Genomic DNA, 13,397 nt, shown 5'->3' with positions numbered 1-13,397 from the left:
CGGAGCATTGCTGGGAAACCTCACCTGTCATCTCAGGGAAAAGGCATCCAGAAAACATGACCACTGTGAGGAGACTGGGGAAGAAAAGAGAAATATGCAAAGAATACAAAGCCGGCAGTTACCTAGAAGTATCTGTTTGTAGATTGTCATCACTGAACATTCCTGAAGGTGCCTTTGTTGTTATTTTACAGATATGGGTAAAGGACCTCCCTAAGAACATTCCCCCCGGAGTTCTGTTTTTATTGCTGCAACTCGGCTGAAAAGAAACATAATATAACGAAGCACAAATATATATATTTTTTACAGTAAATAAATACATCCGATGATTTATAAATACGGGCAATTGTAACTCCAGCTAAAACAAACAAAGACAGGTATATACATTACGTTTTATTACCCTGCAGGATGGTTTGCTTGCCACTAGAGGGCAGTCCTAACCGCTCTGCCGCCGGTGAAGACAGATCAGCGCAGCCCTGGGGTCTGATAGTTTAGGGTTACAGGCAAGGAATGGGGGGGCGGTTGCTCATGTATTATTTCCAACTCTGTTGTCACCGGTATGATTGCTACACCAAGCCCCAGGCTGTAGTTTCAGCCCTGATCAGATAACAACAACGGGCGAAGGGTCTTCTTCCTCCAACGCTTCCTGTCTCTGTGTACATTGTAACTTGTATGATTTTTATCACCAAAACCACCGCATGCGACATTGTTCCTGTTCACACATTCTTTCTAAATCCGCTCGCAGCCTGCGTGTACTCATGTTACACTGCATCAGACCGCCTGTGGGCTCCCCGAATTGTCATGCACACTATATTGCCAAAAGTATCGGGACACTCCTCCAAATCATGTGATTCAGGTGTTCCGATCCCCTCCGTGGCCCCCGGTGTATAGGATGAGGCATCTCGGCATGCAGACGCTTCTACAGACATTGGTGAGAGAACGGGTCGCTCTCCGGAGCTCAGTGACTACAAGCGCGGTGCCGTGATAGTTTGTATTGACTGTATTTTGTCCATGACTCTGCTTGCTGCCTGGACTGACCCTTTGCCTGTATACAGCGACCACATCTCTGCCTGCTGCCTGCACTGAACCTTTTCCTGTATACCGACCACATCTCTGCCTGTACTGACCCTTTGCCTGTATATAACGTCCACATCTCTGCCTGCACTGACCTTTTGCCTGTATACCGACTACATCTCTGCCTGCTGCCTGCACTGACCCTTTGCCTGTATACCGACTACATCTCTGCCTGCTGCCTGTACTGACCCCTTGCCTGTAAATAGTGACCACATCTCTGCCTGCTGCCTGTACTGACCCTTTGCCTGTATATAGCAACCACATATATGCCTGCTGCCGGTACTGACCCTTTGCCTGTATATAGCAATCACATCTCTGCCTGCTGCCCGTACTGACCCTTTGCCTGTATATAACAACCACATATATGCCTGCTGCCTGTACTGACCCTTTGCCTGTATATAACAACCACATCTCTGCCTGTACTGACCCTTTGCCTGTATATTGCAACCACATAACTGCCTGCTGCCTGTACTGACCCTCTGCCTGTATATAGCAATCACATCTCTGCCTGCTGCCTGTACTGACCCTTTGCCTGTATATTGCAACCACATAACTGCCTGCTGCCTGTACTGACCCTCTGCCTGTATATAGCAATCACATCTCTGCCTGCTGCCTGTACTGACCCTTTGCCTGTATATTGCAACCACATAACTGCCTGCTGCCTGTACTGACCCTCTGCCTGTATATAGCAATCACATCTCTGCCTGCTGCCTGTACTGACCCTTTGCCTGTATATTGCAACCACATAACTGCCTGCTGCCTGTACTGACCCTCTGCCTGTATATAGCAATCACATCTCTGCCTGCTGCCTGTACTGACCCTTTGCCTGTATATTGCAACCACATAACTGCCTGCTGCCTGTACTGACCCTCTGCCTGTATATAGCAATCACATCTCTGCCTGCTGCCTGTACTGACCCTTTGCCTGTATATAGCAACCACATATATGCCTGCCATGCCTCTGGGAGTCTTGCAATGCCTCATGGGGCTTGTAGTTCAGCAACAGCTGGAGTTGCCCACCTCCCTGGGTTAGGGACACTGAGAAGCATCCCCGATGCAGCAATAAGTTGTCTCCTGATGTGTCCGGTCTGATTGGCCAGCTGAGTATTTTGTGATTAGAAGGGGCGGGGCGAGGTTGTATTTTGATACTGCAGTGCAGAAAGGAAGGCAGAGGCCGCTTCGGGCAGTGACAACACTTGACAACAAGTGACAACAGGTCCTCTTTGCTGCTTCCCGCGCTTCAACCCACAGAACAGGTTTCCTCGCATGTGTACCTGTCGTCGTAACAAAGGGAGGCGCGACGGGCTGCGGCGCTCTCACAGCTTGTTATCACACGCCTGCCTGTCAATGTCCTCACAGTATCATGCACGGCGCCGCCGCTCCCCATTATGTTCCCCTCGGGACTTCCGCTGCTCTCCAACCTCATCCCTACTTCCTGTGCCCTGGGGACGCCTGTCCCTTTACTGTACCATGGTTGTCACCCGGGGCGGAGGGGCTGGTTTCCCCATTACAAATTGCATATCTGAGCACCAATGCCCCTCCCCCCCTCTCCCATGACCCCCCCACAATTCCACGCGGTGACGTGCCCACGCTGTGCAGCTGCGTCAACGAATGCGCACATCTATCATATAAAGTTCAATAAGAGGCTTCGACTCCCCTTTCACCGCTCGCTGGCAGCCCCTTGGCCAACGAGGGGTTAAACGCCTCAGACGCAGAGGCCGCCTCCAGATTCTGTTCGGCCGGTCCTGTAATTGAAGCCTCAGTGCGGTCGCCGGGTGGTTGCCGATTCACGAGCAGCAGGAAAAGGAAGTCGGCGCCGCTCAGAGAGGCGTCATTACCGTGAACGGGAGGCCGCGGGGAGTCATTACGTAGAATACAGAGAGAGGAGTGCCGGTCCGCCAGACTCCCGACTGACCGCACGTGGGGGTCTCCCTGCTCGTAACCTCCATCATATAATAGCGCCGCCGGGCTGCTTCGGGGTTACCGCGGCGCTGCGTTTTGCCGCGCGATCTATGCTGAAAGTGGACCTGTCGGGAGAGAAGCGCGAAGGCTTCCGGACTTTTCATTGAAATCCACTTTGTGAGGACCGCATGCATTTGCAAACCCAGATAATACCTTGTAAATGTAGCAGTGACATCATCGCTGTGCTGTACACAACCTGTGCAGAGAGCAGCGCTGTGGGAGGGGCCTAACAGGCTCCACCCACCCTGGGCAGCTAAAGGAGGGGGCGGAGACAAGACCAGTCGCCCTGCACAAGGAGAGAAAGCAGCAGTGACCGGTCCTTATTACAGGAGGGGGGCAGAGACAAGACCAGTCACCCTGCACAAGGAGAGAGAGCAGCAGTAGCTGGTCTTTAGTACAGGAGGGGGGCGGAGACAAGACCAGTCGCCCTGCATAAGGAGAGAGAAGCAGTAACCGGTCCTTATTACAGGAACCTCCAAGTTTCACACGTTGTGCGTGCGTTGTGTGAACGGGGACTTAGGCCTCCACACATGGACATATCAGGAAGGTTCATATATCTGGATTTTTTAGTCCCGATGTATGCAATGGCGCACGTTCACGGAACGCGTTAAAAATGTGCATGGCGCTTTCGTCTCAAAGGTGTGTAAATGACAGTTCCCATGGCAACATATAATGAAAGGCGAAGGATACTTCAAGAGTGTGTATAGACGCGGACTGATGTCATCACCCGTGCGATCCCGCCTGGGAGGAGCTCCCACTTACCTCTATGGATCAGCTCTCCTCGCAGGTTGGGACGTCGGCGCCGGATCGCTAACGTTCCACTGATGTATTTTAATAGAGCCGCTCCTTCGCTAACTGGACCGGCGCCATGCCTCTGTGGAGGCAGCGACTCTATTCAAACGGGTCTGTGGAACGTTAGCGATCCCAGGCGTCAGCGAGTCGTGTCCGGTGACAGGACCGCTCAGGTGACGCGCGTTCTGCTCCTGTCATTCTATATGGGAAGGCCGAGAACCGTCGCGTTTCTGGGTGTTAATATAAAGATTTGCGGCTTTACCGGTCACCAACTTTCCGGTCTTGCGCCGAACGCAAATTTCCGGAGGCCCAACGCTGCGGTGCCGACCTTTCCCAGTGTTATTTCTTTCTTTTTTTGCTTTTTTATCCCACGCGGTTTGTTTTTTCGTCTGTTTATCATCGACGTTCCTTTTTATTTTTCCTTCTTTTTAGTTTATTTTTAGCTTTTTTTTATTTCCTGTTTATTTATCATCGCCGTCCTTTTTTTTTCTTCTACATTAATTTTTCCTTTATGTTTGTTTTTGCTTTGCGTTTATTGCTCATTTTTCCCCCGTCTCACATTTTTTTATTTTTCCTTATTTATTGTTGCCCCTCCCTCGGCTTTTTTTAATAATTTTTTTTAATATTAGTTTATTTTTGCTTTTTTCTTTTATGATGTTTTGTTGTCTTTTATAGGTATCACCAAAACTGGAGCAGCCAGAATCCGGAGCAGTCGCCTACGGCAACCAATCAGCTTCTCTGTTTCATTTTCGATGCTTAACTGAGCAAACTGAAGAGGGAAGCTGATTGGTTGCCACAGGCAACTGCTCCGGATGGTGTCTGCTCCATTTTTAATAAATTCCCCTTGTTGTATTTTTGCTTTTTCATCTGTTTATTGTTGCTTCTTCGTTGGCTTTTTTTTTCACATTATTTGGTTTTTCGCCTTTTGGCCTCATGCACACACAACGCAAAAGAGCAAAGTTTTATATTGCGTATACACACTGAGTGGCCAGATTATTATGACTCCCCAATCAGTACTTCGTTGGGACGCCTGGTGACTCCACGAGAGGATGAAAGGTGATGCGAGGAATCTGACACGGCACTGTTGCCCTTCTGTTGTCTTGTACCAGTCTTGCCCCTCCCCCGTTCTGCCCTAACATTGACTAGTCGCTGACGGCCACAATTCGCACGCTCAGACCCAGATTTTCGGCTGACAGTCCGATCTTTAAACACTTTAACAATGAGCCGCTCCTGAACATGTAACGCATTCTGCTGTTTTGCTGATACTCGCTCCATGGCTCCGAGCGCCAACAATCATCCCGCGTTCCAAGGCTGTTACATCGCGTTGTTTCCCCGAATCTTCAGAAACAAATCACTTCTACTGTCGTGGTAACCAACCCGCTTCCCTATTTATAATGGTCCGGCCCTCTAGCAACTTCAGCGCCAAATTATAGCTAATTTGCCTACAAACGTCAGGTGGTCATAATAATCCGGCCACTCGGTGTATATAATAATCTGGCCACTCAGTGTATACGCGCATGCGTGCACTATATGCAATCCCAGAATTCATCATTTGTAATAGAAATTTGAATGAACTGTACGTGCGTATATGCGCGTAAATTACGCAGAAATATGCTGCCCGGACGCATCTCGGGTCCATTCTGCTTTTGCGCATCTTTTTACGCTACGCAATATATATACAGCTCCAAACGCAGCTATGTGTATGGAGCCATTTATTTGCATATGGGACAATACGTGCATATGCGCATATGTGCAGCGTCTTGTACGTCAGGGTGAATGAGGCTTTTTAGTTTGTTTATTTGTTGTCTTTACCTCGGCTGTTTATTTCCTATTAGCTTTTTATGTTTTTTTTCACATTTATTTTGCTTTTTTTTGTCATCTTTCCCCTCAGATTTTTGGTATTTATGATTTTTATTGTTTTGTTTTTTTGCTGCTTTATTTTTTACATCTATTTTGCCTTCAGTTTATTTGTTGTCTCTCCCTCTTGTTTGTTTACTCTCCTCCATTTTATTTCTCCTCATCTTCATATTTATTCTCCCATTCCCCCGGACCGCTCTGTGTTTCCTTCACTTTTCCTGTCATTCTAGGCGGTCACCAGTCAGTCGTGTCATCATTGTTTGCACACTGCGCAGCTCTCTGAGGTGACTTCATTGACCAGTGCAGAGGGCCTTAATGGGCAGGCTAGTGCTTGCTGGTCATCCTCAGCCACAAGCTGCACCCCTGGGGGGCTCATTGCTGACTGAACCTTGGGGCCAGCCGTCGGCTCAGAGTCAGGGGACCGCCACAACCTGTGTGACAGAGCATCCTCCAGCAGCAACACACAGCCGGCCACTGCTGCTACTGCTGCTGCCACCACCAACACTTGACGCATTGCAGGTACGGCGCGGCCAATGGCGAGGCTCCTTTCAAGCGGGAAACCATTGCAGGGTCCCAACAGCCAATCGGCCCGCCCGTCTCACACAGATGCCGAGCCGGCCCCTCGGTCATGCTACGCACTCGAGCGCGTGTAACCCTCCGCGCTGTAAAATAGTTCCCCCCTAGCAGTGTGTGTGGAGGGAAGGCGGGACGTTCCCGCGCTTTGTGCACGGCGCCGCCTCCTCTCTGACAGGAAGAAAAAAAAAAAGTGCAGTCCATGTGCACCAATGGCTCCATTAACCCTTCTGTGACAGGGATGTGTTCAACACCATAATAAAACACGTTACATAAGCCCTTTCCAGGCCTGTAATGGTGTCATAATGACTCTGTGACAGAAGAAGGCATAATTGCAGGGGGAGCCGGGTCTGTCAGCCATAACTGTCCGTGTCATTGTGGCAGGCAGTAAATGAGAGGTGTGGGAAGGGATGGAGGGGGAAGCTGGATGCCACTTCCCTGTCCTTATAAATGTCCCTGATATTCAAGGCCTGGCATCTGTGCTAGAAAAGGACCTGTACCTGCAAACTACAATTCCATGCATGTATGTATGTATGTATATATATATATATATATACTGTATATGAAGGAGCCACATTTATCACTGAGCTTAACATTACAGGCATGCCGGCAGACCATAGCGCGGCGTTTACTTTTATTTACTATAAGAGTTCTATTGCTGGCGTTACCATTGGTAATTATTATATAGAAAATAATGGGAGGAATTTGCCAAAAGTGAAACTGACAGGTTCTCTCTTTCATGTTCAAAGCGTAACTAAAAAAAGACGGAAGCTGATTGGTTACTATGGGCGACTGCCCATATGCAAAGTTTTAATGCAAAAATTGAATGACTGGTGCACACACAAAACATGTTCAGCCCCAATGCATGCACTTCAGACCTCCGTTCAGCCCCAATGCATGCACTTCAGACCTCCGGTCAGCCCCAATGCATGCACTTCAGACCTCAGCTCTAATGCATGCACTTCAGACCTCAGGCCAGCTCAAATGCATGCACGTCAGACCTCAGGCTAGCTCCAATGCATGCACGTCAGACCTCAGGTCAGCCTCAATGCATGCACTTCAGACCAGCTCTAATGCATGCACTTCAGACCTCCGGTCAGTCTGTTGAATACAGCATATCTTTCATGAGATTATTTGTATACAATGCATCCTTCATGGGATCCCTGCATCCAGCGGGAAGGGTTAAGTCATGGCGCGCGGTGTTTGGCAGCACGGTGGTGCGCTGAGTCTGTTTTCTGTGTCAATATTTAGCACCCCGGCAGTCCCAACTGACTCTTCCTTTGTCCCCGAGCGCATCTTAGCAACCGTCCCCCCTGGCGACCGGCTGTGCTGCGGTTATTCTCGGGGCGGCTGAACTCCGGCATCAGCGGGCCTGACACACCCATGTGCGAGCCCGGCCGCCGCAGCGACGAGTCATGAAAGGAGGAATATTTTCCGTGTCCCATTCGCAGCAGAAACCAGTGGAAAGATTTCCCTAGGCCCGGCACCAGGAACTGTACACAACGCACAAAGCCGCCTCACACAAACTCCAACTGGCTGGAGGGCGGAGCATTCCGGCAAACGACGGTGCGCAAAAGAAAGTCCGATGCAAAATAACAACGTGTGAGAAGCCTCGGACGGAAGCTGCCGTCCTCTAACTCCGGGGCAGCATGCTAGTCACAGAGAAGATTTCACCAACATTAACTTTATGGTCTGAAAGTTGGAGAATAAACTTCCCCTTTAACACCTTCCTGCCGGCGTAATGCACAAATGCGTCGGCGCGGTGGGTGGGCCTTAACGCCGGCTGAATGCATATGTCCTTCATCCCGCCGGCTGTTCCAAAACCTTGTTATCTTATCAGTCACGACCCCAGAAAAAAATCCAGCAAACCAGAAGGTGCGACTTCACCGAGGTTTCACTGGCCGCATGCTTGTTCTATTCCAGTGACTCCTAAACTATGACCCCTACAGTTTGACCGGTTGCTGGACTACGTTCCCGTTGCCTTCTTTAGGTTTTTGATGATTAGAGGGGTTCCATGAGGCTTAAAGGGGGAACTCCCCCCATTGTGCATCATGAGGCTTAAAGGGGAACACCCCCTAATTTTATTGAGGCTTAAAGGGGAACTCCCCCCCATTAAAGTTTTTTTTTTAATCCACTTTGACCCAATGCTGGGTTGTCCTCAAATCACATGCTCACCCACTCAGCGAGTCCAGCACTATTCTGCTGCAATTTGTATTCTGAGGCCACGTGTCTTCTTCCCTGATGTCATTGGGAGCCAGCTGTCCCGAGTTTTGGGAAGGGGTTAAGGCAGGGGTGGGGAACCTCCAGCTGTGGGGAAACTACAAATCCCATGATGCATCTGTCTCTGGGACTCATGTCTGTGGCTGTGATTAATAAAAAAATGTCTTTCGGGGGTTGGGCTCCGCCCCTTAGTCCCAGTGAAGGGAACTCTTAAGACATCAGCACACCAAGACATTTTGGACAATTTCATGCTCCCAACTTTGTGGGAGGAGTTTGGGGACGGCCCCTTCCTGTTCCCACATGACTGCGCACCTGTGCACAAAGCAAGGTCCATAAAGACACGGATGGGGGGGTTTGGGGTGGAGGAACGTGACTGGCCGCTGACGAGTCCTGACCTCAACCCCATAGAACACCTTTGGGATGAATTAGAGGCGGAGACTGCGAGCCCCTCCCCCCAACATCAGTACCTGACCTCACAAATGCTCTAACATTCCCATAGACCAGTGGTGGCGAACCTTGGCACTCCAGCTGTTCCACAACTACAAATCCCAACATGCATCTGCCTCTGGGAGTTATGTCTGTCGGAGCCTTGCAATGCCTCATGGGACTTGTAGTTCCAAAACAGCTGGAGTGCCAAGGTTCGCCACCCCTGCCATAGACACACTCCTAAACCTTGTGGACGCCTTCCCAGAAGAGGCGGAGCTGTTATAGCGGCAAAGGGCGGAGCCAACCCAATACTGAACCCTACGGACTAAGACTGGGACGCCATTAGAGTTCATGTGCGTGTAAAGGCCGGCGTCCCAATACTAATGGCAATATAGCGTATAGATATATAGTGCGTATCGAACGGTTTTCGGAATTGTTTCGTCCTTTTTTATGTATTTTTTTTGTTTTCTTGTTTTGGACGCGGCTGTGCGTCTTGTCATCTAAAAAAAAAAAGCCTTTAAATAAAAATCTGTCACATAAAAAAAAAACAAAATGTGTCACGTGTGACGAGCCGAAGGCGACGAAGAAAACGGGATTCTCCAAAATGGAAAACGAATTGAAGGAAATCCTCTGTAATCCTTTAATGGTTGGCTCGCGAGTCTCCTGTTTCCTGAGGCTGCGGGGAGCCCCGGCCGGAGCAGCAAGCGAACACATAACACGCATGTACAGCAGCTGTTACCTGACACCTTATTGTAAAGTTAATTGCTCGCTCTTTGTTTCGAGTAGACACCCCCTCTGCAAGCCTGAGTTCAGCTTTCAGACGGTGTGCGGCAACGGAATATGAATACAGATCTAGACTAATGGTGCTGGCTGAACTATAACAGGAAGGAATATATGAGCGACCCGAAGGACAGTTTCATCTATTTTCCTGGAGCTTTTAAAGGAGATCTCCACCCCATGGATTAAAATCTGATATAACCTTTAACATGGTCATTTCATTTTAAATGTTGTTTACAGGGTGACAACGCTCGGTCCCTGTCTCCCTGTGGTGCTCCTGCGTTGTCACACGCACCCCTGACTACAAACAGCTGCGCTACCCCGCATGAGGCAGACATGGCCCTCAATGAATAATGTGCAGCCATTGCAGGAGCGAGCGCGTGGGGAGTAGAAGTGGCTGAAGGAGGATGGAGGAGATCAGCAGCACTGAGATAGAGGAAAGCAGGTTGTTATAGAAACATGGCAATTGTTTATGATACACAGCACTTTTCCGTCATCCAGTAAAGTAATTTCAAATAGTTTAATTATTATTATTATAAAATTCCAGCTTTTCATTAAAATAATGTTTGGTGATCCCGCCAGGGAGGCCCTATTTCAGTCACTTCCTGTTATAGAGTGACAACAGCTTTTCCTGTATCCCAACTGTGCTCCTCTGTTGTCACCCTGTCACGTGGGCTTCCGATGGAGACTGGATTGAACACACATTAGGGAGATTTCCCTTCATTTCCTGTCTTAGAGATACAGCAGGAAGTAGGTGAAGATCTCTACAAAGCTCGGGGGGGGGGGGGCTCTTACAGAACAGGGGGCCCCATTGGAATACTTCCTCCCACCTCCTGTTTCTGTGACAACTCAGACATATAGGGTGACAGCAATAAAAACCTGACGGGGTTCTAACCCTTCCACTCTTTCCATTTGAACACACTCGTCTTTGCATACACTTTATTCGTGACAATATCTGATTTATTATTTAATTAGACGGGAGTGCTTCTGTAGTCCTAATCAAGGTCTCGGGCGGTGCGCTCCAATGGACGGACGTGGGCTGCATGTGACGCTGGCTTTTCCCTTTGTTTCCTTCCTGCCGAGATGAATAACATTCCGGACGCCTGTGGGTGTGCAAGAGACGGGTGTTACATTGTATGCCGCCGCGGCCGTCCTCCTCGCTCGCCATGTCCTCAGGACGGGTTCACTTTGTAGATGTGCTGCAGGAAATCCCATCCGATTAGCGAGTTCTCCTTTTATTCTCAAGGTCTGCGGATGAGCGTTCTCCTTGGCTGCGGCCTTGTGACGGGCCCCCGGGATCCTGAAAAGGGGCCCCTGGATCTCCCATCTCCGATGTAATCCCCCTGCAGGGATCAGCGCCTTTCCCCAACAACAGCGAGCACTGCAGAGTACTAATTGCCCTCATAAGAGTCTGTCTGTGGTGCCTAAATGGCGTGCAATCTGAATGTGCCCCCAATATCTACTACATGCTGTTGCTGGCTAGGTGAGTCAGTATGGAAGCAGGTGGTACAGCCCCGCCCCCCCCCCCCCCCCGCCGCCCGACCCACCGCCCCCTCACCCACTTTCACTCACGCAGCTGGGTGGATCTCCACAGTAATGTCGGGATCCGCTCCGGCTGCGGCGTCTCAGTATACCGCGAACTGTAGCTCCCTATATACTGAGCCTAGGGTGACGGGAGGACGCTAGTTTGTGTCCTCCCGTTACCCTAAGAAGAACTATGGGGAAAAGCCCCGACCCCATAGTTCTCCTTTAACTTACAGAGGAGTCTCCATAGGCAGTGGCGTAACAAGAGGGGTGCGGCGGATGCGGCCCGCACACCCGGGTGCCACCATTGGAGGGGTGACACCAAAATGACTGACTGGTGTCACCCCCTATGAAAAGTCAGGCATGGATCGTGGACCGAGAGCCCGACAGTGTCAGGAGAGGAAGGGACCCGGCGGCATGCCTCATCCCGCCGGGTGAACGTCCCCTCCTCTCTCTTGGTGATGGCAGGCGTCAATAAGATGACCGCGCATGCGAGATGGCGTCACGACCGGGTGTCACCCCCTTCTCCGCTCCGGGTGACACTCGGCCTCGGGATGCTCCTGTCGATAAGGTCCCCCAGAGACATCAAGGTTAAAATACATTCAATATGTCCATAAACACTGAAATCTGGTGCTCCAGCTTTGGGGAAGCTACAAATCCCAGTATGCCATGGCTTCCCCATGGCGAGCCGTGACTGTTAGGTCTTGCAATGCTTTGTGGGTGCTATTTACATATGAAGAAGCCGCGACTCATTCTCCCCCAAAAAATGTCCGCGCGTGGCTAGAGTGTTTGGGTTTCGCTTGAAAAAAAATGGCGGCGACCCTAGGTGGGTGGTCAAAGTGGGGGAAGCAGCCACTCAATGCACAAGAACATAATGAGACCACAGGGGAGGGTTTGGCCCATGGATTGGATCAGATACGTGTCCCACTTGCCCCCAAAGTCCATTTTTAACATTTTTTAAAGCTGCAGTTGTCACCGAGAGCCCATTGGCACTTCTTAGTTGACATAACATGCGTTTGCTGCAGCGCCATTCATTTTGAACGGCACGCCAATGCACTAAGACAACGCACCTGCGTTGTAGCACACCCCAACAGGCGATTGTGCGCCGCGGTGCGTTGCATTAGAAAAAAAAAAAAGGGTCATATGCTTTTTTTAAGCAGGTAAGGGTGCGTCGGCTATTTATTTTGAACGGGCTGCCGTAGCGTAACGCGCGACACGACACATGTATTTAGGCATGATAGATGTTTGCTTGTCTCGGAGTTCAGCTCCTAAACCAGAACTGACGCTCCAAAATGCCGCCGGCAATGACATCACACCTCAAACATTTGCACGCTCAGTTGGCCATCATAGCATATGGACGCAATCTGACCTCAAGGAGACAATGCTGTTGTTATGGTAGTGAGTGACCACATCATCATCTCACCTGTCCCTGGTGACACCGGGGGGGGAGGGGGGGAGGGGAGTCCTGGTTATAAAGCGTGGCAATTGGCTTTAGAATACGAGAGAAATCCAGAACAACGGAACAAGAAATTGTAATCTAAACGTAAACGTGAGGCTGAAGATAACAAAGCCCTTGTCTTGGGATCAGGAGACACCTTTAAAATATATAGAAAATAATAGAAATAAAATGTAAAAAAATATCTTCGCCGACCACTTCCTGGCTGAGTTGCTGTTGTTCCCAGTTGCTTCCACTTTGTTATAATCCCAGTAACAGGCGACCGCGGAATATTTAGTAGCCGGGAAAGGTCACGGAACACCTGAATCCAATGATTTGGAGGGGGAGGGCCCAATACTTTTGGTAATATAATGTGTATATATACAGTATATTAAAATATAAATGTATTTATATATTATAATATATATAATATTTACAGCACTGCAAGGGTTAAGGAAATGTTTCCCGGAGTTCTGCATTAACTATACTGGGTTTGCTTTGCGCATGATACTATGTGGGGGCGAAGAAGTTCTATTGGGGTCCCCAGAACTGATGGGCCCCTTGGAGAGTTACAGTCTGTGTTCTCCGCCCCTGAGCCCCAAGTGATGCCCCCGGTCCATGCGACTGATGGGTAAATTCAGCTCTCGATAACATCAGCGTTGGAAACGTCAGCGTGTTGGAAAAAGTTCTGTGTCAGGAAAATAGTTCGCCGCCGTTCCTGTCCGGCGCGGCCCAGCAAGCTGAGTGCAGGTTTTAATTAG

The sequence above is a fragment of the Nanorana parkeri genome, unplaced genomic scaffold, assembly GCF_000935625.1.
Source record: "Nanorana parkeri isolate BGI_ZX_2015 unplaced genomic scaffold, ASM93562v1 scaffold344, whole genome shotgun sequence".
NCBI lineage: Eukaryota > Metazoa > Chordata > Amphibia > Anura > Dicroglossidae > Nanorana > Nanorana parkeri.
The sequence above is the reverse complement of the archived record's forward strand: the minus strand, read 5'-3'. Positions refer to the sequence as shown.